This window comes from Herpailurus yagouaroundi, unplaced genomic scaffold, assembly GCF_014898765.1.
Source record: "Herpailurus yagouaroundi ecotype Mexico unplaced genomic scaffold, PumYag 77, whole genome shotgun sequence".
NCBI lineage: Eukaryota > Metazoa > Chordata > Mammalia > Carnivora > Felidae > Herpailurus > Herpailurus yagouaroundi.
In genome coordinates, this window is record NW_024412388.1 from 27,907,825 (window position 1) to 27,933,827 (window position 26,003).

General features: G+C 41.8%; 1 protein-coding gene across 1 annotated transcript in view; it reads left to right on the top strand.

The window, feature by feature from the left end:
• Positions 1–2,372: 2,372 nt before the first annotated feature.
• THRAP3 (thyroid hormone receptor associated protein 3) overlaps positions 2,373–26,003 on the top strand; it is a 78,025-nt gene continuing 54,394 nt past the window's right edge. The window contains exon 1 of the mRNA XM_040469339.1: positions 2,373–2,472. The gene's annotated coding sequence lies outside the window, so the exon portion shown is untranslated. The remainder of the gene's footprint in view (positions 2,473–26,003) is intronic.

Consider the following 26,003-nt stretch of genomic DNA (forward strand, 5'->3'; position numbering starts at 1 on the left):
GAAGCAGGCTCCGCGCTGTCAGCACGGAGCCTGATACGGCTCTTGAAATCAAGATTCATGAGATGGTGACAAGAGCTGAAGTCAGATGCTTAACCGACGGTGCCATCCAGGAGCCGCCCCCTCCCCCAAATAATTTTTTTAAAATTAAGTAATCTCTAAGCTCAACATGGGGTTTGAACCTTGAGATCAAGAGTCACACGCTCTACCAACTGAGCTAGCCAGGGACCCCCAACAATAGATTTCTTAATGTTGTCTTTCCAGTTAGAAGTAAGCTCTGTGAAGGCATGGACCACATTTGTTTTGCTTGTCATTTTCCTCCTGAGCTTCTAGTACAAGGCCTGACTCAAATGAATGCAGTGAAAAGATGTTCTTTAAAAATTTTTTTTTTTTTTTTAGTGTTTATTTTTGAGCGAGAGAGAGTGAGCAGGGGAGTGGCAGAGAGAGATGGGGGGTAGACCAGAGGATCCAAATCGGGCTCTGTGCTGGACAGCAGACAGCCTGACTCAGGGCTTGAACTCATGAACCATGAGATCATGACCTGAGCAGAAGTTGGATGCTTACCTGACTGAGTCACCCAGGTGCCCCTAAAATGTTCTCTTTCATGAGAGGAGCTCAAAGCTTAGTGGAGAATACAGACACATAAACAATTAACTACACAATTAGGTAATGTATTGGAGGCAAAAAGAGTTCAGTCTTCAGCAGGATTAGTTTGAGATACCAAGGTATGGGGACTCCTACACATCTGAAACAGTCTGAGCTGATGCTAACATGTTAAGGGAGTAAAACGCACAGGAGAGATAGAAAACTACCCGAGTATGCCAGATCACTCAAGGAGCAAGGAGAGGCTGAATGAAAAGAGAGGGAGGAGGCTGGAACCGTGGGGGTAAGTTTTGGGCCAGGGAACGGATAGAGGTGGGAGAGAGGTAAGAAGAGATCCAACAGAATATTTCAGAAACCAAGAGGAACGACTATGCATTTTTGTATCCCTCTAATTTACCATTGTGTTCCTAGTATTTTGCACTGGGTATGGCATGTAACAGACACTCAGAAAATCTGTGAATTGAAAATTAAGTTGAATCAGAACCTTTCAAGAAACATTACACAACATGCAGGGAAGTGCTCAAAGAAGGAAGAAAGAGTAAGCAGCCTGGAAATACTGCTGCTGAGGTCAGTAAGGGTGAGGGCTGATGTGGCACGGTCTGAGAGTTGAGTTGAGCCTGGTGAGCTTTCGTTGCAGAAAGAACAGTAGATTTCTTCAATATTTAGTCATGTTTACTTTGCCCTGGGGTTGCAGAAATCCACCAAAACCGATCTCTGTTCTCAAAGAGCTCACAGTTTGGTGGGGGAGACAAACACAGGCCTTGATAATTATAGAATAAGGTGCGAAGCTACTGTGGGAATACATATAGGGAGGAGCTTGTAAACTTGGAAGGCTTCATAGAAGAGGTGACATTTGAGCCAGCCTTTAAGGTTGGAGTTCACTAGTGCAGTAATTCTGGAGGAAACAAGCATGTGCGAAACCCTGATAAATGCAGTGCCTCTCAAGCTTGTAGGTGCATAAGAATCACTGGAGAGTTGCTTATAACACAGATTCCAAGCCTATATAGTTCCTGGGAAACTTCTGGTTTAATAGGTGAGTGGCATCCATTTTAACAAGCTTCACGGGACTACTCTTCTAGAAAATCTCTTTCTGTGCTCCCACAGTCATAGGCCGGGGTGGGGGAGTGGGGGTAGGGGATGCGGGAGATAAGGCCGGACGGAGCTTGACCCATCGGGCTCCTGGGGTTCCCATAGAGGTCACGCTATCACAATAAAAACAGCTCCATTTTGAGTCACGCTGCTTTCAGGGTACAAGCCGCTTTCATGTGCTTTACTTGTCGGACTCTCGCAGCAACTCTGCGGGATAGAAATTACCCGTCTCGTATCATAAGGGAGGAAACCAAGGCTCGCTGAGGGGAGGCGATGTGCTCAAGGTCACAAAACGAGAGGTAGCAGGGAAGAGACGGAAAGCCTGGCGACCAAATTCCCAGCTCAGAGTCTCCACCACAACGAAGGCAGGCCGCGAGTGGGTGGGGCTCAGGCCCTCCCTTCAGGCTGGTTCCAAAATGGTGGGGGTAGTGGCGTCAGCAACGCCCCCGCCCCTTCCGTCCACCTCCCTCCTTCTTCCCCAGGCCATCCAGGCGGGGGGAGGGGATGGAACGGAGCAACCCACGTGACTGCCGACAACCTGGCGCGTGACGCAAAGCGGCGGGCCCAACGCTCGCCTTGCCTGGTGGGAAACGTAGTTAAGCCGGCCGGCAAGTTGGCGAGGAGGGGCGGGCCTAGCACTACATTTCCCAGGAGGCAGCGGGACGACGCCGCAGCTACCGCCGTCGGAGAGCGGGGACGCGGGGCGCGCTGTCGGGCGGGGGCGAGGTTCGGGCCGGTTGTGCCGTTGCGAGGTTGCAGCTGCGATCGCTGCGGTGGGCCCAGGTGAGTGAGGGCCTCTGATGGGGATTAGGGCAGCTCCGCCAGCTCCAGTCTTTTTGGTTTTTGTCTTTTCTCCGCGGCGGCTGGGTCAGGGTCCCCGGCAGGCCCGGCGCGGAGCCGCTTACCCGCGCCTACCCCCAGGCCTCTGAGCGGGCCCCACTCTCTCGGCTCCTCCCCCTCCCCGCCCTTCAGGGCTTCCCCTCGCTTCGGCCTAGCTCCCGACGCTTTAGTCCTCCTTTTCTCGAGAGCAGCTCGTACTTCTTTTTTTTCCTCCCCGTAAGCTGTGAGGGAGAGGCTTCCACATCCTTCATCTCTCCCTTTGGCCGTAGGAACCCCATTATTTGGATTTTTTCTTTTCCCCGAACTCTTTGAGTGCAACCCAGCCCCCCTTCCCCTCCCCCTCGGTCTCCATTGGCCTGGTTCTGCCTTCTCCTAGGGCGCATGTGGCTGGCCCTCAGTAAATGTTAGTCCTTCTTTTTTGCCTTGCGGCCAGAGGAGGCATAGTCCAAATTTATCTGCTACGGGAACATTTGTGCGCCCACTTTTATTTCAGTCTCTTGGGGTGGAGGTGAAGCCGATATGCATTCCAGTGGTAATTGGCGTGTGTTCTGCTTGTAGAAGGCAATTTTCTTTGCCTCCCTTAGCACTTCAGCAACTTTTATCAGCTATTCTCATTGCTTTTCTAAATCTTAGGGGTGGAGCTTGGCAGAAGCTGGCGAGTAGCGCTGGTTCCCAGAAGTTCGAAGCCATCAATGGTAGTAGGGTGTTTACGGAGGGATTGTTAATTGGATTGAAGGAGAAGCCTCAGTATGGTAGAGCCTGGCGGGCGAGAGCCAACGAAGCTTCTGGTGGCAGCATAACAGATGGACTCTGGAGCCAGCTTTCGTGGGTTCAAATTTTGGTTCGGTTAGCTTTTTATTTTAGGTCAAGGGGCTTCCCTTCCAGGTGCCTCAGTTTCCTTATCTGCAAAATAGCGGTAAGTAACGGGGTTATTTCATAGAGTTTTTGTGAAGATTAAATGAGATTAAATTGAAAACCGCTTAGCTCATTACCTGGCATGTATTAAACGCCATTATTATTATCCTCATCGCTTACAGGATTTCCAGTGTGGGCCCAGAGTGGAAAGGCATGTGTCACACTATCATTTTCCTTTCCTTTCGGATGGCCCTCCCCTTTTTTGTTTATGCAACTATTGTCTGTTAGGCTATCTGGACAGCTTGAGGTGTCCCAACAGTAGCCTGTTGAAGTCAGAAGTGGTTCCTGCCATGAAAAACTTCTGGAGCAAATGGGGCTTAGTTTGCTCTTTCTTGGGAATTCTGCTTTGTGAACTAGTGCACAGACTTTAGCAGTACCGAAACCAAGTTTATTCTGTAGCCAGTCAGGCTTGATTGTATCTTGTAATAGGTGAATTGAAGTTTCCATAAAACACTGTTTAATAATCATTATGTCCAATATAGGCTTATTTTTTTTGTTCTTTAAACCTTTTGGCAGCAGTGAAAGATCTCCGGTTTTGAGGACTGATGTTTTTAGTCTGCAGATGAAGTACAGTCCAGTTTTAGTGGTGGTGTAGAAGAACTACAGCAAAAATAGTTCTTTAGCATATTTCATTAGCATTGCCACCACATACAGATACTTTTTGAATTTGATTTAGCCACTGAAATCATGGATTATAAAAAGAGTGAGTGTCCTGTTCTGTACTGAGCGATTGCAGGGAGGAAGCTTGGAATATTTCTGAGATTAGCGCAGATTAGTGCTGAGATGGAAGAAGATGAGGCTGCCTGAGAGGGAGCGGAGGCAGATGATTAATTTTATTTATTTATTTCTTTGGATAGTCTCAACCACTGAGAATCTTAAGATGCTAGGCTTTCTCTTGGGCACGTTGACATCCTGAGTTGAAGGAAGTGTGGTTAATGCTCGTCTCTCAGATATTAGATTTTGATGGATTGCTTCACATGGTCATTCTGTAAACATCTAAGATTGATTCAGTAAATAGTGCCTGAGGACGTACCATCTACCGGCTCCTGTGCTAGGCTCTGGGAGTACAGGGACATGTGAGACAAAGGAGTTTTGCTTTTGGAGAACTGCCAGTATAGTGGGGGAAAGATAGAGCAGGTAAGCAAATAAATGACAAATTGAGAAAAGTAATGTGGAGATCCCTAGCAGGGGACTCTTTGCTAACAAGGGAGACCTAAGGGTGGTCAGAGAAGTTCTTTTGGGTGAGAGTGAGGAGCCAGTTTTGTAGGAGAGAGCATTTCTAGGTGGACGTAACAGCAAGTGCTGAAACTTGAAGGTGAAAATTTAGTGTGCTTTCAGAACTGAAAAGAGGCCGAAAGTAGTTGACACACAGAGTAGTTACTGAACAGATGGACAGTAAGGTTGTTTGTGGAAGCCATCAAAGCTTTCTGATTTATATATATTTTTTTTTTTTAATTTTTTTTTCAACGTTTTTATTTATTTTTGGGACAGAGAGAGACAGAGCATGAACAGGGGAGGGGCAGAGAGAGAGGGAGACACAGAATCAGAAACAGGCTCCAGGCTCCGAGCCATCAGCCCAGAGCCTGACGCGGGGCTCGAACTCCCGGACCGTGAGATCGTGACCTGGCTGAAGTCGGACGCTTAACCGACTGCGCCACCCAGGCGCCCCTCTGATTTATATTTTAAAATCACTTTTGTAGAGGTGTGGAAGATGGATGATGGGGGATAACATTTAAGAGGCTGTTGTATTGGTCCAGGCTGGACATGGTAGTTGCTTAAGTAGAGGGATAGAATAGAGATGTATTGGTGGGAAGAAGGGAGGAGTTTGGAGACGGTGTAGGTTTAGACGGTGTAGGTTTTAGAACAGGCCATTCTTTTCTATTTTTTTTTTTTTTTTAGTTTATTTATTTTGAGAGAGAGCAGTGCTGGGGAGGAGCAGAGAGAGGGAATCCCAAGCCAGCTCCGCACCATCAGCACAGAGCCTGATGTGGGGCTTGAACCCACGAACCATGAGATCATGACCTGAGCTAGAACCAAGTGTCAGATGCTTAACTGACTGAGTCACCCAGGCGCCCCAGAACAGGCCATTCTTAATCCGTGGTCCATGTACTGTAGGGGGCCCTTGAACTCCGTAAAATTTTTGTGGGGGAGTGTATTTCCTCAAAGTTCAATATGTTCCATCTTATTCATTAGTTTCAGTGTTTAAGAACCACTGCTCTAGAGTCTGTTATGCTGGTTTATAACCCATAAAAAACTAATTGCCCATGGGTTACCAAGAGAGTTCAGACTCACGGGTACCCTTTTCTAAAACATTGATTTTCTTCAAGAATTTTTTTATTTTTTTTTAAAGTAATCTCTGTACACCACGTCAGGCTCAAACTGAAAATGCTGAGATCAAGAGTCGCCCCAAGAACTGAGCCAGCCAGGTGCCCCATTTCTTAGTCTTTTGTGGGAACTTTTTTTTTTGTTTTAATGTTTATTCATTTAGGGAGGGAAAGAGAGAGCTCAAACAGGGGAGAGGCAGAGAGGGTGGGGGGGGAGAGCATCCCAAACAGGTTCCGCTCTGTCAGTGCAGAGCCTAGTGAACACGGGGCTCAAACTCAGAACCGTGAGATCATGACCTTAGCCAAGATCAAGAACTGGACTGAACCATTCAGGTGCTCCAGGAACTTTTTTCTTAAATCAAAGTTAAATGTGCCATAGGAGTCATCTTTTAGTTTCTTTTTGTTCGCAAGGTACGGGCTGATGCATATACTGAGGAAGCTGAACATTAGTGAGCTCGGTTTCATGAAAACCCATTTCCTAATTTTTCTTCCACTGGAAGAAATAGTTTCTATTTTAGTGGTAGAAATGCAGAGTAAGATTTTCTTCTTGCTTTCCTTCAGCAATTAGGGGTTTTAGATGTATATTCATATTTTTTTGTAGTGTGTTTTGACATGCCAGCATGTTATTGGAAGCATAGGGTGTATTTTCTACCCCAGAGTTAGAGCTCTACCACTGAGAGAAGCATGTGTTTTTCTTTATATGGCAGAGGTTGAAAACTGAAAGCTTACGGACTAAATCCAATCTCCAGATGTGTTTTGATTGGCTCACACAGTATTGTAAATTTGAATTTGTTGTCAACATTAAAAAACCAAGGAGATTTTATGTAAAAATTTGGATTCAGTGTGCTTTTGAAAAATCTCTTCTGGTAGTGTGTTTCTGCTTTGCAGCAGCCATCTTCTCTGGTTGGGCATGTCCTCTCCAGTTTGTCGTAGCCCTCACCACAGCCTGACATGTATCCCTGACACGGAGCAGAGTGTCACTTGGTATTATTTTACACCTTTATATTACTTGTTTGTAGGCATTTTAATTTGTTCTAGATATATGGTATAGGTCTCTACTGCCTGCACTGGAAGTCCTTTTGCTGTCTTAACATTGTATCACCATTAAAAATTGTTTTCTGGGGGCGACTGGGTGGCTCAGTTGGTTGAGCATCTGACTTCACCTCAGGTCATGATCTTGGGGTTTGTGGGTTCAAGCCCCGAATTGGGCTCTGTGCTGACAACTCAGCCTGGAGCCTGCTGTGGATTCTGTGTTTCTCTCTGTCCCTCTGCCCCTCCCCTGCTCGTGCTCTGTCTCTCAAAAATAAATAAACATTAAAAAAAATGAAAAAATTGTTTTCCGTATTGGTGCCTTTTTTTTTTTTTTTGGACAGTGAGGGAGATAAAATTCAGAACATTGTATTATTTTGTTTCCAAACTCAGAAACCCAAGGGCTTTTAAAAAGCATAAAGGCATTGATCTGACCCCTGCCCATTTATTATTACTATTATTATTATTTATATATTCATTTAGAGAAAGACAGTGGGAACAGGGGAGGGCCAGAGAGAGAGAGAGAGAGACGTGCATACACACACACAGTCTGAAGCAGGCTCCAGGCTCTGAGCTGTTAGCACAGAGCCTGATGTGGGGCTTGAACAACCACGAACCACAAGATCATGACCTGAGCTGAAGTCAGATGTTCAACCAACTGAGCCACCCAGGTGCCCCCAGGGTCCTCATATTTGTTCTGCCTGATTTGGTTTTTAGCATCTGGAATGTTGTAACTGCATAGCTGGGCCTGTTTCAGAACATAGAAGAAGACCAAGCAAAGAGAAGTTGCTGAATGTCTAATTAGAAGACTTTAGACTCTTGTCCTCAGGGATAAGAACCAAAGTTGTACGTGTTTTTAATATGCCTGTGTGAAGTCCTTTGCTATCAATTTCTGTGTGTAGGTTTTTTTTGGGGGGCGGGTAATAACTCAGTTTTTCTTTCCTATTTTAATAGGGCAAGATACGGGGTGCCTGGGTGGCTCAATCGGTTGAGCATCCGACTTTGGCTCAGGTCACAATCTCGCAGCCTGTGGGTTCGAGTACCGCATTGGGCTCTATGCTGACAGCCTCAGGAGCCTTTGGGTTCTGTGTTTCCCTCTCTGACCCTTCCCTGCTCGCACTTTCTCAAAAAATGAATCAACGTTAAAAAAAAAATTTGTTTTCGAAAGCCATTCTCTAAAGGCTATTCTGTAAAACTGAGTTAACTGTATAAGTTGTGATAATGATGGCATTTCTTGAATTTTTGTAAGTTTAGTCAAGTATAGATTCGACGGGAGATTTTAAAGTACCATTTGGAGGGGTGCCTGGGTGGCTCAGTCAGTTGAGCATCTGACTCCTGATCTCAGCTCAGGTCTTAATCTCAGGGTTGTGAGTTCAAGCTCTGCATTAAACTTCAGATACTGTTTGGAGTGAGGAGGGTGCCTCAGGAAAGAGCATTTCTGCATTGCTAATTTTTTACTCTGGAGTTCTGCTTAACATTACATTTTTATCTATTTAAAAATTTTTTCTTTAAATTTATTATTTTAAGTCCATATCCAATGTCGGGCTCGAACTCATGACCCTGAGATTAAGAGTCGCATGCTCTTCTAAATGTTTATTTATTTTTGACAGAGAGAGAGAGAGACAGAGCATGAATGGGGGAGGGTCAGGGAGAGAGGGAGACACAGAATCCGAAGCAGGCTCCAGGCTCTGAGCTGTCAGCACAGAGCCCGACACAGGGCTCAAACCCACAGACTGCAAGATCCTGACCTGAGCTGAAGTCTGACACTCAACCAACTGAGCCACACAGGCGCCCCCACGAGTCGCATGCTCTTCTGACTGAGCCAGCCAGGCTCCCCAACATTTCATTTTTAAAAATTAAAACAACATTGATTCCCTAACTCCTCCCCCTGCCCTATGGTTTAGTTAAGCAAGGCACAACCTGTAAAACCCTTGGTGGGGGCAGGTAGTTGTCTTCAGTTTTATTTCCTCTGCTTATAGATAGGTGCTTATTGAAAAAAATAACATTGCAGAAATTTGTAATGTAGAAAATAAGTTTCCTGTGTATAATGCTAGCTCTTTAGGCCAGTGTAAGCAATTTGGATATATAGAAGAGATTTCCGTTCTCATTTGTTGTACTTGTGATTTTTTTTCCACCCTTTGATGCCGGTTAAAAGGTATTTCTGAATAGTAAAGGTAGACAGGAAGGAACCAAGGAGGAAGTAGAGATGAACCTCTTGGTTTATTATGAAAGCTGAATACTTAAAACATTGCTTTAAAAGGACTTAAAGTGCAAAAGTATATTTGTGATATTCTTGTTTTCTTGGAAAATTTGGGTGATAGTGTTGATTCTTGGGTTAATGTTAAGTGTTTTTCCTTTGTTCATAGCATAGATTTTTAGCTTGCCTGTTCTCTCCCTTTGTTTCGGGATTATTTGTCACATAAGTTTTTGCTGGACATTTTACTATTAGCAAGTACAAGTTGTTTGACCATTCAGCCAACCATATTAGGTGATTAAAGTGGCCTTGAATGTAGTGCCATATTGAATGACTATAGAATGAGGAAGAGAATATTTTCATTTGTTGGCTTGTTCTTTTCCTTTTTTGCTCTGGAGGCTACTTAGTGTTGGAGGATACATCTAACACGAAAGTAGTTATAGTTATTTATTTATGTTTGAGAAAGAAAGAGGGCATGCCAGGGGCAGAGAGAGAGAGAGAGAGAGAGAGAGAAAGAATCCCAAGCAGGCCCAGCCCAGTGGGAGCTGACACAGGGCTTAATCTCACTGTAGCAAGATGATGACCTGAGCTGAAGTCATATGTTTAAACGACTGAACCACCTAAGCGCCCCATGAAAGTAGTTTGATGAAAGTAGTTTGATAGGTTGTATTTTTTTTTTTCTTTTGTATTTTCAGCAAAACATTTTCTGTTGCGGTGTTAGTAGAGTGTGCTCATAGAGGTACATGATCTTTGGTACCTAGAGGCCTTAGTTATCAGATGCAAGGGATGAGAAATGGAAGTCCTTTTTTTGTTTATTTTTTATTTTTATTAAAAAAATTTTTAAGTTTATTTATTTTGAGAAGGAGAATGGGAGAGATTGAGAGAGAGAGAGAGGGAGAGAGAGAATCCCAAGCAGGCTCTACACCATCAGTGCAGAGCCTGATGCAGGGGCTCAAACTCACTGAACTGTGAGATTGTGGCCTGAGCCAAACCAAGAATTGGACTCAGTCTTAACTGACTGAGCCACCCAGGTGCCCCCCACTCCCACCCCCCTTTTTTTTTAAACTGGAACTCTGGGGCAAGATGCTTATCCTTTTAGAGTATCTGTTCAATTTCAAATGGAGATAGAAATCTTAGTTTCCCATTTTTTCCACATCCTTGTCAACACTTATTTTGTGTTTGTTTTAAATGGTAGGCATTAAAACCCGTTATGTTGGCTATCATGTGCTTGTGGCTATTTGTGTATCTTTGAAGAAATGTTTATTCAAGTCTTTTGACTATTTCTCATCTTAACATTTTTGAAGCATTTTTTTATGGTAATTTTTTTTTTTAATGTTTATTTACTTTTGAGACAGAGACAGAGGATGAACGGGGGAGGGTCAGAGAGAGAGAGGGAGACACAGAATCTGAAACAGGCTCCAGGCTCTGAGCTGTCAGCACAGAGCCTGACGCGGGGCTCGAACTCACGGAACGTGAGATCATGACCTGAGCCGAAGTCGGATGCTTAACCGACTGAGCCACCCAGGCGCCCCTCCCCCCCCTTTTTTTTTTAATTAAGTGGGCTTCATGCCCAACTTGGGGCTTGACCTCACAACTCTGAGATCAGGAGTAGCATGCTCCACTGACTGAGCCAGCCAGGCGCCCCACATTTTTGAAGCATTTTGAAGTCCGTTTCAGATGTCAGTACATTTCACATCTAAACACTTCAACATGCATATTGTTAGCTAGAGTTCAGTATTTGCTTTTGGATTCCCTTTTAGCAGGGAGAGAAGGAAAGGGAGGTAAAATAATACACACTGAAGTATGACCATCTTTGTAAGTGCTTGAATGGAGAGGTTTTGGGTGCCATTTCTTAACTGGAATAGTTCACTTTTCCTCTGATTTAATGATGATGTTTGTCTTGAGTTAGATTTTTGCCAGATTAGTATTGTGACCATATAATTTATCAATTTGAAGCAGGACACCATTGAGAGAGAATGCTATTAATATGCTGGGACAACAGGTGTAAAATGTCTTTAGCAAACTTAGATGTAAACTCAATCTAAATACTAAAGAAGCACATTTATAGATTGAGTTTTTTTTTCAAAAGTAAATGTTTATTTAAGCACTTTATATGCATTATGTCATTTAAACCTATATTTTGGGAGGTTAGTAAAGAACTTTTTGTTTTACAAATGACGCTGAAGCCCAAGGAAAGAGAGAGGATTTGAATCTAGGTGTGGCTCTAACCCTCTCCTCCTAGGCACTGTGCTGTACTGCTCAGAGTAGTGGTCTAGGGAGTGGATTGGTCACTAAATTAAGACAGGGTCCTCAGATAATAAAATGTCTCCATTTTGTTATTGTCATGTTTATTAGATCTAACGTTAAAATATTTAACTTTTATTCAGAAATAATGGGCTTGAATTCAGCTGACAGACTTTGTGGTTCACTGCTGCAGATAGAATGACAGAAGATGTATTTCAGAATTGACCATGTTTGCTTAGCTTTTTGTATCTTTTAAAAAAGTGTTTGTTTATTTTGGGGGTGGGGGGAGAGCACGAGCTGGGGAGGGGCAGAGAGAGAAAGAGAGAGGGAGGGAGGGAGGGAGAGAGAATCCCAAGCAGGCTCCCCTCTGTCAGTGCAGAGCCCTTTGTGGGGCTCAGTCTCATGAACCATGAGATCATGACCTGAGCCAAAATCAAGAGTTGGACACTTAACCGACTGAGCCACCCAGGTGCCCCACATGTTTTCATTTTTAAAATGAAAATATACCTTTCTTTGAGAGAATTAAATAGTATGTATGTTTGACATTAATGTAAAGAATATGTGAAAAATTGTACAGTTTAATATCTTATGAAACTTAATATAATCACATATTGTCATTTATTATTAAATAGTTTGGATGTGTAAAAGTGAAAACCCTGTCTCACACAAGTTTAGGCACAAATAGAACCAAAGCCCTCTAGTCTTGTGCTGTTTTCACAGTTGAATAAAACAGTGTTAGTTGAGCACACTAGAAATTCTCGCATGTAGTTTTTTTTTAAGATTTTAAGTAATCTCTACATCCAATGTGGGGCTCGATCTCAAAACCTCAAGATCAAGAGTTGCGTGCTCTATTGACTGAGCCAGCCAGGCACCCCTCATATGTAGTTGTTTTAAACTCCATTTGAATTTGAGTTTAGCCATTTCAGTGAATAATCTTCTCAGTAAATGGTTGGACTCTTGGCTCAGTAGCAGTGGATCTGAAATTTATTGGATGAGTGATACATAAGAGTGTCATTTAACTGTTGCAAATGCTTTGCCATAGCAGTTATGATTGTTTCTTGTTTTATGTTTTTTTTAAATGGTCTCTACACCCAAGGTGGGGATTCCAACTCAACAACCCAGAGATTGAGTTGCACGCTCCACCATCTGAGGCAACCAGATGCCCTGAACATCTCTTGATAATTTTTGAACATTTCTTTCAGAGAAGGAAACCTAATGAAAAATTTTTTCATGTTTATTTATTTTTGAGAGCGAGAGCATGAATGGGGGAGGGGCAGAGAGAGATGGGGACACAGAATCCAAAGTAGGCTCCAGGCTCTGAGCAGTCCACACAGAGCCTGACGTGGGACCTGAACCCACGAACCGTGAGATCATGACCTGAGCTGAAGTTGGATGCTTAACCAACTGAGCCACCCAGGTGCCCCTTAATGAAATTTTTTTAATGAAGAATTTTTTAACATGGTTAGCTCAAAGTGCTAACTTCCTGATAAAATATGATACCCACACTCATCATAAATGAGGTATTTGAGTATGTGAATCATAAATGTAAATAAAAGATGTTACTTAATTTCAAAGTAGTCAACTGAATTATTGCTGTGGTTATTCGGAAATTAGGATTTTATGTGCTAGTCAAAAGTATACATAAACTGTAGCTTTATGTACAGTATGTTATTCCAGCTGGAATTTTTGACCTTACCCTTCTCACCTCATCTTATTCTGGTAACTAATCTGAGAGTTGCCAACAAGGAATAGAGGGCACTTTCTCAGGAGACGATCTTTGGTTTCCTTGTTGGGTATTAAGTATCACTGCAGAGCTATAGGAGTATACAGGCTTTGTATTCTGCCTTTATTCCTTTTAGTGAATAAGAAACCATTGTTCAAATATATAAATCCTGGATACACTTTTTGATGTTTGTCTCTTTATCATAAAGCATTATGTTTGCAAAACTAAGATTTTCTTAGAGTAACTCTTGAGCAATCTTAGTTTCCTGTTGAAAATATTTAAAACTTTTTCTTGACTACATTTCTTGTTACAAGTTATATAGCAATTAGTATAATTTTTTTTTTCCCTCACTCAGCAGTCTGTGCCTGAATTGGACCTGAGGTGGAGTTAGGCAACATCCTAGGGATTTAGCCTGATCTCTGCTTTTCGTTGTACAGCTATTTGTGTATCAGCATAGTATTTTGGAGATGATTTTGAAAACAATTACCTTTAAGGATTTGTTTTGTTTTTTGGCAATTATGTAAACACGTTGCTGGGGAAAAAGCCTCTCCCTTCCAATTTTGTTTTTTCTTCAAACTGCCTTTTTAGAATACGGTGTGCTATGTGGTTTACATTCATCGGTTCATTTAATTCTTATGATAGATTGTAAGATTAGTGTACAGTATTTATTTTTTAGAGCTGAGGAAACTTAGATTATACACCTTGCTCAAGCCTGCAAAGAAATGGAGTCAGGATGCTAATTCAGGTTAGTTGTGTGTTTGCAACATGACTTTACCATTCTGCCTGTATTCAACAGAAATCTTCATGCGCTTGTCCTTCGATGTGGAGTTGTTTCTTTTTTTTTTTTATTAAAAAAAATTTTTTTAATGTTTATTTTTTGAGTCAGAGAAGATACAGAGTGTGAGCGGGGGAGGGGCAGAGAGAGAGGGAGACACAGAATAGGAAGCAGGCTCCAGGCTCTGAGCTGTCAGTACAGAGCCTGACGTAGGGCTTGAACCTAAGAATGGTGAGATCATGACCTGAGCTGAAGTCAGGCGCTTAACTAACTGAGCCACCCAGGTGCCCCTATGTGGAGTTGTTTCTTTGATGTGACCTTAAGAGCACTGCTTTATGAATCTTATTTCAAGCTTTAGAAGTGTTTGCAAAAATCTGTGTTTGGCCAGGAAGTTTGTGAGGTATGTGGGAATACTTGTACTTCTCTGTCACTATCCTAGAGAATCTTTTTTTTCTCTAGAGACTGGGAAAGGGAGTGAATCTAAAAGGAGCACAACCAGTGTTCAGTGTTGTATAAATGTTTTCTTCATGCTTTAAAAAAAAGCCTGCAATATGAAGGTAACCAAAAGAGTACAAAGAATAATACAAGTAGTACCTGTGTATTTAAGAGATCAATTTAATTAAGAACTAAAGCTCTGCTACCACAACTGAATCTTCTAGGAATGTTCTCTCTCAACCTTGCTTCTAATTTTGGTGTTTATGATACTTGTGTGTTTTTCTAGACTTTTACTAAACATGTATTGTTTCCTAAACAAAATACCGTATTTTTTTTGCATGGTTTTAAGTTTCATGTGAGTTTTTTAAATTTTTTATTAAAAAAATTTTTTTTAATGTTTATTTATTTTTGAGAGAGAGAGCGAGTGAGCAAGCATGAGTAGGGAGGGGCAGAGAGAGAGACACACAGAATCTGAAGCAGGCTTCAGGCTCTGAGCTGTCAGCACAGAGTCCGATGCGGGGCTCGAAATCATGAACCACGAGATCATGACCTGAGCCCTAGTAGGACATTCAATCGACTGAGCCACTTGGGTGCCCCTGTGGCTTAAGGTTCTTTAACAGGTAAATGGCTAGCATCGTGATGTGAAAGAATTGGGACACTGAAGACCAAGGGCTTTTTCTTTTTCTTTCTTTTTTTTTTTTTTAAGTGGGCTTCATACCTGGTATGGAGCCCAGTGTGGGGCTTTGAATTCATGACCCTGAGATCAAGAGTTGGACACTTACTGACTGAGCCACCTAGGTGCCCCATAGACTCTAGTTTTAGGTCACAATCTTGGGTAAAACCCTTCCTTTTTGTGAGCTGTTTCCCTTCTGTAAAACTAAGGTTGTACTAGATACGATCTCTAGGGGAGTGCTTCCAGTTCTTAATGCTCTGTGACTCTCCTAGTCCTAGTTGTCCAAAACTCATATTCTCTTGGATAGTGTTTTGCCTTTAGAGTGGATTGTGATCTCTTAATCACAAGACTCTCTGCTCTTTGATTAAAGTCAGCTGTAGGCTGCCTTGAGGCTAACACACCCTCTATATAGTCTTGATGGTAATGAATTTTCTCTTTATTCTCCTAGCACTTCAAGTCATAATTATTTTTTCAGATACTTATTTCATGAGATTTAGAAATAGGTCCATAAACGTTATTAAGTGCAAGCTGGCTGGAAGTTGTATTAACCAGGTTCTCAGCAGAATAATGATAATGCAAACTGAGCTGAGATAAACTCCATTGTATTATAAGCACCTGGAAAGGTACAGAGTTTCTGATTCATCTTTATGCTTTCCACAGTGTCCAGAGAAAGAAACTAAGAACTGTTTATTTATTTATTTATTTAAAGATTGTATTTTTAAGTAATCTCTATCCCCAATGTGGGGCTTGAAGTCACAGCCCCGAGATCAAGAGTCGCATGCTGCACCCACTGAGCCAGCCAGGCACCCCAAGAATTATTTTTACTGTTGAGTGCTTGCTCTACTACTGGGAACTCTACTAAAATTTAGACGTTTTTCTCATTTAATTATTGCAGCAGCTTATGAGGTAGTATTGCTCCTAATTTATAGATCAGGAAACAAGCTTACAAGAGAATGTTTTAAACTAATTTTTTTAACTTTTTATTTATTTTGACAGAGAGTGTGTAAGCAGGGGGTGGGCAGAGAATCCCAAGCAGGCTCTGCAATGTCAGCACATAGCCAGATATGGGACTTGATCCCACGAACCGTGAGACCAGATAAAAAAAAATTAGATAAAAATTAAAAACATAAAAGATCAGATTAAAAAAATAAAAAAAATGACTTGAGCCAAAGTCAAGAACTGGATGCTTAACTGACTGAGCCACCCTGGTGTTCCTTAAATTAATTTTTATGTGATTTCAGAGCTTGTAATTTTTCTTGCCACAGTATGCTGCTTAGCAAAGATGTTATTCATAGCGTGTGCTCAATGAGTATTAACTGAGTGAAATGTTTGTAAAATGTTTAAAAAAAATTTTAAGTACATTGTTTTATCTTTATGATAGTATTTTCAGAAGAGGGGAATGGCCAGTCTTGATAGGCCAAGTGAATGTCTTACTAATAGGACGTTGTCAAGGCAAGGTAACATGTTTTTGGTGATTGTGTTCCAAAATTAAAAATTCAATCAGGGAGGCGGATTAGAAGTTGGGGATAAGGAGGGTAGAAACCATAAAGACCTCTTTTCATTGTATACTCTTGTACAGTTTGACATTTTTACTGTGCGTGTACTACTAAGAAGAAAAAAAACTAGGTAAAAAGAATTGAACAGTTTGCTTAGGCAAATAAAAGCTTAGTTGATACTCAACTTTCACAATTCTGTACCTGCTTTTCTCTTTTTTAAAGCTGTATATACATGACAACATGGATGAACCTTGAGATACTATGCTAGGTTACATAAACTATACGTAGAAGGCAAGTCTTATTATTCCACTTACATGAAATGCCTAGAGCAGTCAGATTCATTGGGTAGGGTGTTCTGCGTGGGAGAGTTATTGTTTTATGGGCACAGAGTTTTAGTTTGGGAAGATGGAAAAGTTCTGGAGATGGATGGTGGTGATGGTTGTGTAACGGTGTGAATGTACTTAATACCACTGAACTGTACACTCAGAGATGGTTAAAATGTTTAATTTTGTTTATGTTTATTTTTCCATAATAAAACAAAATATGGCTAATAATTCATTTGTTTGTCATTCAGCAGACATGTACCTAGACACTGGGGATACAGAAAGGAATTTAATTTGGTACTTGCCCTGAAGAAGCTATTTAGTACTAATATGACACCACTAGTGGTTTTCAAGGAAAGAGAGGTATTTTTTTTTTTTTTTTTGCTTTTTTGGTAAATTTTTTATTTTTTTCTTTTTTATTAAATTTTTAAAATTTATTTTTTCTTTTTATTTTTTTACAGTTATTTATTTTTGATACAGAGAGACAAGGCACAAGAGGGGGAGGGGCAGAGAGAGGAGACACAGTATCCCAAGCAGGCTCTAGGCTCTGAGCTGTCAGCACAGAGCCCAACACGGGGCTCGAACTCACAAACCGCGAGATCATGACCTGAGCCGAAGTCAGACGCCCAACCTACTGGGCCATTCAGGCGCCCCATAAAAAAAAATTTTTTTTTGTATGTTTGTTTATTTTTGAGAGGGAGAGACAGAGCGTGAGCAGGGGAGGAGCAGAGAGAGAGGGAGACACAGAATCTGAAGCAGGCTCCAGGCTCCACACTGTCAGCACAGAGCCTGATGTGGGGCTCAAACTCACGAACTGTGAGATCATGACCTGAGCCAAAGTTGGACGCTCAACTGACTGAGCCACCCAGGTGCCCTTTTGGTAATTTTCTTTGAATGTTTATTTAAGAGAGAGTGTGTGTGCACGATCAAGCCTGGAAGGGGTAGAGAGAGGGGGAGAGAGAATTCGAGCAGATTCCGTGTTGTCAGTGCATAGCCCAGTACGAGGTTCAATCCTACAAACTGTGAGATCATGACCTGAGCTGAAATCAAGAATTGGATGCTCAAGGGGTGCCTGGGTGGCTCCGTTGGTTGGGTGTTCGACTTCGGCTCAGGTCATGATGCGGTTTGTGAGTTCGAGCCCCGTGTCGGGCTCTGTGCTGACATCTCAGAGCCTGGAACCTGCTTCAGAGTCTGTGTCTCCCGGGCTCTCGGCTCCTCCCTTGCTCATACTTTGTGTCTCTCTGTCTCTCAAAAATAAATGTTTATTAAAAAAAAAAAAAAAAAAAGAATGGATGCTCGTGGCCCCTGGGTGGTTCAGTCAGTTAAGCATCTGACTTCGGCTCAGGTCATGATCTCACAGTTCGTGAGTTTGAGCTCCGCATCGGGTTCTGTGCTGACAGCTTAGAGCTGACCCTCCCCTGCTCTCTGACCCTCCCCTGCTCTCTTGTGCGTGCTTGCGCGTGCTCTCTCTCTCTCTCTCTCTCTCAAGAATAGATAAACGTTAAAAAAAAAAAAAAAAAAAGAGTTGGACGCTCAACTGCCTGAATCACCCAGGAGCCTCTCGAGGAAATAGAGGTTTAAGTTTTCAGGAAGTGGTAGCTTGTAAAAGTTTTGCATTGTGATAAAAAGATGGGAAAGTAGCTCTTAGGAATTCCTTGGCAGTTTTATCTGCTGGTTGGTCCGGAGGATTCAGGTGAGAATGTTATGTTGCCCCAAGGTACTTCTGTGTAGCCTGAAAGCTTGATTTTAAAAACTACCAATCTTGGGGCGCCTGGGTGGCGCAGTCGGTTAAGCGTCCGACTTCAGCCAGGTCACGATCTCGCGGTCCGTGAGTTCGAGCCCCGCGTCAGGCTCTGGGCTGATGGCTCGGAGCCTGGAGCCTGTTTCCGATTCTGTGTCTCCCTCTCTCTCTGCCCCTCCCCCGTTCATGCTCTGTCTCTCTCTGTCCCAAAAATAAATAAAAAACGTTGAAAAAAAAATAGAAATAAAAACTACCAATCTGGGTAGAAACTGTCAGGTGTAGGGATGACATATTGATCCCTCTCTTGTAAATTGAGAACCTTGGCACAGAATAGTGGTGTCATTTAGGCAGCCAGCTCTTTCAGTCTGGGATCAAGTTTAGGCTTGGGTTTGTTGCCAGAGTTACTGCTTCTTTAAGAGGTTCTGAAGATGTATAACGGTCTTACCTTCCTAGTCTACCATAAAGACAAATTCTGAATTCTTGGGAGAAGAGACACATTGTTTAATGACCACATGACTACCGATATTAGCTGGTTGAAGTCTGGTCTTTTAACTCTGATTTTGACATTGGCCTGATTGATAATATTCATTTGTTGAGTGCTTAACATGTGCTATGTACTTTTTCAGGTACTTTACACATACATCAGTTCATTCAATTTTTGAAACAGCTCTGTGTAGCAGGAACCCATTTTACTGATGAGGAAACAGATAATGGGATTTAATAAAGTAACTTATCACAGGTGTCAAAATTACTGGCTGGTGGTGCTGGGGAATCAAAGGTAGTCAGCCTTTAAGCATGTGTTTTTTTCTTATTTATTGGGCCAGTGCTTTGGAAACTGCTTTGAGATGTTGATTACTAATTGTATTTGTCTTACTATAAGTTACTAGGTACAAGGATTAAAAAATGACAGTTTTTACCATTTGAGACCCCTACGGTTTTGAGAATTACTGCTCATTAAGGGTTTATTCTTGTATGGCCATTTGTACTAAATGCCTTTGTTAATAAGCAAAGGATGTAGGGACATCTTTGTGGCTCAGTTGGTTAAGTGTCTGACTCTTGATTTTGGCTCAGGTCATGATCTCACTGTTCGTGAGATCAAGCCCTATGTTGGACTCTGTGCTGACTGCATGGAGCTTGCTTGAAATTCATTCTCTTGCTCTCAAAGTAAATAAATAAACTTAAAAGAAAAAGAAAAAATAAGCAAATGATGTAGAACCAGAGTTGGTACACTTTTTGTCTAACGGTTCTGAAAATACTTTAGGCTTTGGAGGCCAAGAGGCAAAACTGAGGCTATTAATGCAAGTACTTAAATAACAGTAGAGAAAGCAAAAGTTCTCTAAATATTTTTATTTTATTAAAAAATTTTTTTAATGTTTTTATTTATTTTTGAGACAGAGAGAGACAGAGCATGAGCAGGCGAGGGGGAGAGAGAGAGGGAGACACAGAATCCAAAGCAGGCTCCAGGCTCTGAGCTGTCAGCCCAGAGCCCGACGCGGGGCTCGAACTCACAGACCGTGAGATCATGACCTGAGCCGAAGTCGGACACTCAACCGACTGAGCCACCCAGGTGCCCCCCAAAAATTTTTTTTTAATGTTTGCTTATTTATGAGAGAGAGTGGGAGGGGGTGAACAGAGAGAGGGGAGTCAGAGGATCTGAAGCATATTTCTTTCATACTGACAGCAGAGAGCCTGGCGGGGGCTTGAACTCATGAACCGTGAGATCATGACCTGAGCTGAAGGTGGATGCTTAACCGACTGGTCCACGTGGGCACCGCTATTTTATCTTTTTTAAAAATGTTTATTTATTTGGAGAGAGAGAGAGCATGTGTGAGAGTGTGAGAGGGGCATAGAAAGGGGAAGAACTCCAAGCAGTCTCCACAGGCAGTGCAGAGCCTTACCTGGGGCGTGTTCTCATGAAGTGTGAGATCATGACCTGAGCTGAAATCAAGAGTTGAATGCTTGACTGAGCTACCCAGGTGCTTCCTTTTTTTAAGTATCTCTGTACCCAGTATGGGGCTTGAACTCACGACCCCGAGATCAAGAGTTGCATGCTCTACCAACTGAGCCAGCCAAGCGCCCTGAGAAAACAAATATTTCATTGGCAGAATTCAAAATATAATAGTTGAGTACAGTTTTTATAAGGCAGCTGTGTTACAAGAGTGGAATTCACTTTGGGGGATACCATTTCGTGTCACTGGGGTTCAAAGTTAGCTTTACCTATCGACATGGATGGCAAGTGTTCATTTGTTCATACAGAAATCTGTAGTGAAGATTTCACATATGTGTCTTTGAAAATGTCTTTACACAGACAGGTACTGCCAAATATTAATATTAATCCATGAGCATATGATTTTTTTGAGCATATGGTTTATTTGGGCACATTCATCATTTGGAAGGCAATTACAGAATTCTGTTAGATTCATTTCTTGATATTTGCCTTTTTGTATGCCATTAACACTGCAAAGTATTCATTTCCAGTGGAAGATTAGATGGAAGCTGCTGCTGCTTTTTTTTAAAATAGGCTCCGTGCCCAGCATGGAGCCCAATGTGGGGCTTGAACTCAAGATCCTGATATCAAGAGTCAGATGCTTAACCCACTGAGCCCACTTCTTTTTTTTTTTTAAAGATTTTATTAAAAAAATTTTTAATGTTTATTTTTGAGAGAGAGACTGCATGCAAGCAGAGGAGGGGCAGAGAGAGAGGGAGACACAGAGTGAATCCGAAGCAGGCTCCGAGCCATCAGCACAGAGCCTCAAGTGGGGCCCGAACTCATGAGACATGAGATCATGACCTGAGCCGAAGTTGGATGCTCAACCGACTAAGCCACCCAGGTGCCCCATTAAAGATTTTTTAAAATAATCACACCCAACGTGGGGCTCAAACTCACAATCCTGAGAACAGGAGCCACAGGCTCCACTGGCTGAGTCAGCCAGGCGCCCCTAGATGGAAACTTCTCAGTTTCACAGATTTTCAAAGATGGAGATTTACTTTGCACTTTAATTAAGATTGGAAATATCCTGGAAGTGTAGTTTGAGTTAAAATATGTCTGCTTCAGATTTTTGTGGGAACAGAGAGATCTCATTGCTTGTGTTAACTTTTGACAGTACAGGAAGTGAATGAAATAATTTGACATTACTTGAAGTTAAAACAGTGTTTACTTAAAAAATTTTTTTAAGTAAAAAATAAAATTTTTTTAAGTAAAATAAAAAATTTAAGTTTATTTTTGAGAGAGAGAGAGAGAGTGTATGTGTGTGTGTGCACATGATCGAGGGAGAAGCAGAGAGGGAGACACAGAATCTGAAGCAGGCTCTAGGCTCTGAGCTGTCAGCACAGAGCCTGGTGGTGGGCTCGAACTCCCCAACCATGAGTGAGATCATGAGCTGAAGTCGGACGCTGAGCCGACTGAGTCATCCAGGCGCCCCATGTTTACTTTTGTTCAAATTAATTTGCCATAGTAATCATTCCCATAAAAATGCTATTTTGCCTTATAACTTTTTATTGAATTCATTAAGAAACATTAGCAAGTCTGCAACAAAAGTTAATTTTCAAAGCTTTTCAGTATTCAATAATAATGTTGAAGGGTGGTTTTTTAAGAAAAAAATTCAGATTAAAAAAAATTACAACTAGGGGTGCCTGGGTGGCTCAGTTGGTTGAATGTCCAACTCTTCATTTCTGCTCAGGTCATGATCTCACGCTCTTGAGATGCAGCCCCACATCCTGCTCTGCTCTGGGTTTGGAAACTGCTTGAGATTCTCTCTTCCTCTCCCTCTGCTCCTCCCCCGCACATGCTTTCTCTCTCTCAAAAAAAAAAAAAAAAAAAAAAAAAAAGTAAAATTTTACTGCTGCTAAGCCATTGAACTGCTGTTGGTAGTGCAAATCAGGATCCACCTTCTATTTCTTTTTTTTTATTATTTATTTATTTATTTATTTAAAAAAATTTTTTTTTTCAACGTTTATTTATTTTTGGGACAGAGAGAGGCTCCAGGCTCTGAGCCATCAGCCCAGAGCCCGACGCGGGGCTCGAACTCACGGACCGCGAGATCGTGACCTGGCTGAAGTCGGACGCTTAACCGACTGCGCCACCCAGGCGCCCCATTTATTTTATTTTATTTTTTTTAATTTTTTTTTCAACGTTTATTTATTTTTGGGACAGAGAGAGACAGAGCATGAACGGGGGAGGGGCAGAGAGAGAGGGCCACCTTCTATTTCTGACAAACTCACAAAACTGACAACGGTTAAATCTACAAAAGTGAATTGAGAGTGAATAGAGGTTACTCTTGATAATACTGGCTCAACATGTAATGAAAAGTTTTTTGCAGAGTACCTGTTGGTGAATAGTACAGTGAATAACCATATGCTTGAAATACCTTACATTTTCACAAGCTCTGTAAATTTATCCAATTATGCCCTTCTCTAGACATATTTTTACTACGGTCATTTGTGACACATCTTAGCAGATTCAAATTCAGGTTGTATTAGTGTTCTTTCAGTGTCTTTGAAAGGTTCTTACCTGTATTTGTTCCCCATAGACTATTCATAGAGGCTAACTCTTCAATTAGTTCACACTGGGCATTGACCTTCTCCAGTAAAAAGCTAAGCAGTGTCAATAATTGTTGAATCAAGAACCAAGGAACACCACTGAAATCACTCCTCCACCCCCCCCCCCGCCTTTAGCAAATGTTCTATTGTTGAGTAGTTTCAGATTTGCAGAAAATCTGAGAAAATAGTACAAAAGGTGTCCATATACCCGTACCCCTGTTAACAGAGTAGTATGGTACACTGGTCCCAACTAACAAACCAGTGTTGATGCATTCTTGCTAACTGAAGTCCATACTTTGTTCACATTTTCTTAGTTTATACCTAATAACCCTTTTCTGTTCCAGGATCACATCTAGGATATATATTTAGTTGTCATGTCTCCTTAGACTCCCCTTGGCTGGTACACCTTTTCAGACTTTTATTATTTTTGGTGACTTTGACCGTTTTGAGGAGTTAGATACTTTGCTAGTTAGATACTTTGTAGAATGTCCCTCGGTTGGAATGTTTCTCATGATTAGACTGGTGTTAATGGGTTTTGGTGATCATAGACCATAGAGATGAGGTATCATTTTCATCACGTCATATATATAAGGAGTACATGCTATCAACATAATTTATTGATTTGTTTTTAATTTTTTTTAATTTTTGTTAACAATTTTTTTCATGTTTCTTCATTTTTGAGAGAGAGACAGAGTGTGAGCAGGGGAGGGGCAGAGAGAGAGGGAAACACAGAATCTGGAGCGGGCTCCAGGTTCCAGGCTATCAGCACAGAGCCCAGCGTGGAGCTCGAACCCACAAACGATGAGATCATGACCTGCACAATGAGATCATGACCTGAGCTGAATGAAGTCAGTCACTCAACTGACTGAGCCACCCAGGCGCCCCTGGTTTTTTTTTTGTTTGTTTGTTTAATTAAGAAAGGTTTTTTGGGGGAGAGAGAGTGCGTGCACAGGAGGGTCAGAAGGAGAGGTGAGAGAGAGTCCTAAGCAGGAGGTGCACTGTCAGTGTGGAGCCCATCCTGAAGCTCGAACCGATAAACCCTGAGATCATGACCTGAGCTGAAATCAAGTTGCATGCTCAATCGGCTGAGCTACCCAGGTGCCCCCATACTGTAATTTTGGAAGGAAATCACTTGGCTCACCCCACTCCACTTAAGGAATGGAGGAGAGCTATGTTCCACCTTCTGGAGGGTGAAATATATACGTAAATTATTTGGAATTCTGCACGAATGATTGGTTTATTTTCATCCATTTATTTAAATCCATATAGACTCATGGATATTGTATTCTTTGAGTTATCCACGACTACATTTTGATCAGTTTTTTTTCTGATTTGACTTGAAAACTCATTTGGGCAGGAATGTCCTTTTGACGTACACATTATGGTGTATTGTTTGTTATGCAGTCCTTGCTTTCTGGCACTACAAGATATTCCAGGCTTATCCAGTGTATTCCTTGCCTCAGCCCTAGAGTCCGTCACTTCTCCCAGAAGCCTTTGTTTCTTTTATTGGAGAATATTATTAGAAATCAAGGTCTGGGGGCACCTGGGTGGTTCAGTCAGCTGGGCGTCTGACTCTTGATTTCGACTCAGGTCGTGATCTCATGGTTTGTGGAATTGAGTCCCACGTCAGGCTTTGCGTTGATGGTGTGGAGCCTGCTTGGAATTCTCTCTTTCCTCTCTCCCTCTCTCTTTCTCTCCTCCCCCTGCTTGTGCTCTCTCTAAATAAATGTTAAAAAAAGTCAAGGTCTGGGTGCTAGGTGTATTCATTGCTACTGGGATGTTATTGCTCATAGGTCTTTTCAGCTGACAAAGAAAGGAAAGGTATGTATGTATACGTAATCGGAAATGTGTGTATAATACATTTTGTATACATAGAGAAGTATCTAAATGTTTCTGATGTTCCTGTGCGTATTCATTTGTATCTGTCTAAACAGGAGTTTATATTGGTATCTCCACTTTTAATAATTTTAGTTTTAAAGATTTTATTTTTAAGTAATCTCTACACCCAACCTGGGGCTCAAACTCAACAACCCCAAGATCAAGAGTTGTGTGTGGTACTAACTGAGCCGGCCAGGCGCCCCTTGATAGCTCCACTTCTAAGCCAGTACCGTTGGATCATTCTAGCCTTTCCCTCCTTTCTTGTCTGTGACGTCCGATTCCCAACAGTGAGAAATTTGGTTCTCGCCATTTGCCATCCATTTATTTATTATAATTCCACTATACATGTGTAATTGTTTAAGAATCGTTACCCCATACCCCCATGGGAAACAACTTTAACAACTAGAATACAGTGGTTATGTGCAGTTCCTTTTGCTGTTTTCCCTGTTCCACTCCTTTCATAGTTACTTAGGTCAGCTCCTTTTCCCTCCACTTGCTTTATTTTTTAATTGACTACTAATGTTGCTCCCATTGTCCTCAACCCTTATAGTCAAAAGGCTAATAGTCTTAAATGAGTTCATTTTCTTTCTTTTTTTTTTTTAATTTTATTTTTTTAGATTTATATCCAAATTAGTTAGCATATAGTGCAACAGTGATTTCAGGAGTAGATTCCTTAGTGCCCCTTACCTGTTTAGCCCATCCCTCCTCCCACACCCCCTCCAGTAACCCTCTGTTTGTTCTCCATATTTATGAGTCTCTTATGCTTTGTCCCCCTCCCTGTTTTTATATATTTTTGTTTCCCTTCCCTTATGTTCATCTGTTTTGTCTCTTAAAGTCCTCATATGAGTGAAGTCATAGGATATTTGTCTTTCTCTGGCTAATTTCACATAGCATAATACCCTCTAGTTCCGTCCATGTAGTTGCAAATGGCAAGATTTCATGCTTTTTGATTGCCGAGTAATGCTCCATTGTGTGTATATATATTCTCCACATCTTCTTTATCCATTCATCCATCGATGGACATTTGGGCTCTTTCCATACTTTGGCTATTGTTGACAGTGTTGCTGTAAACATTGAGGTGCATGTGTCCCTTCGAAACAGCACACCTGTATCCCTTGCATAAATACCTAGTAGTGCAATTGCTGGGTCGTAGGGTAGTTCTATTTTTAATTTTTTGAGGAACCT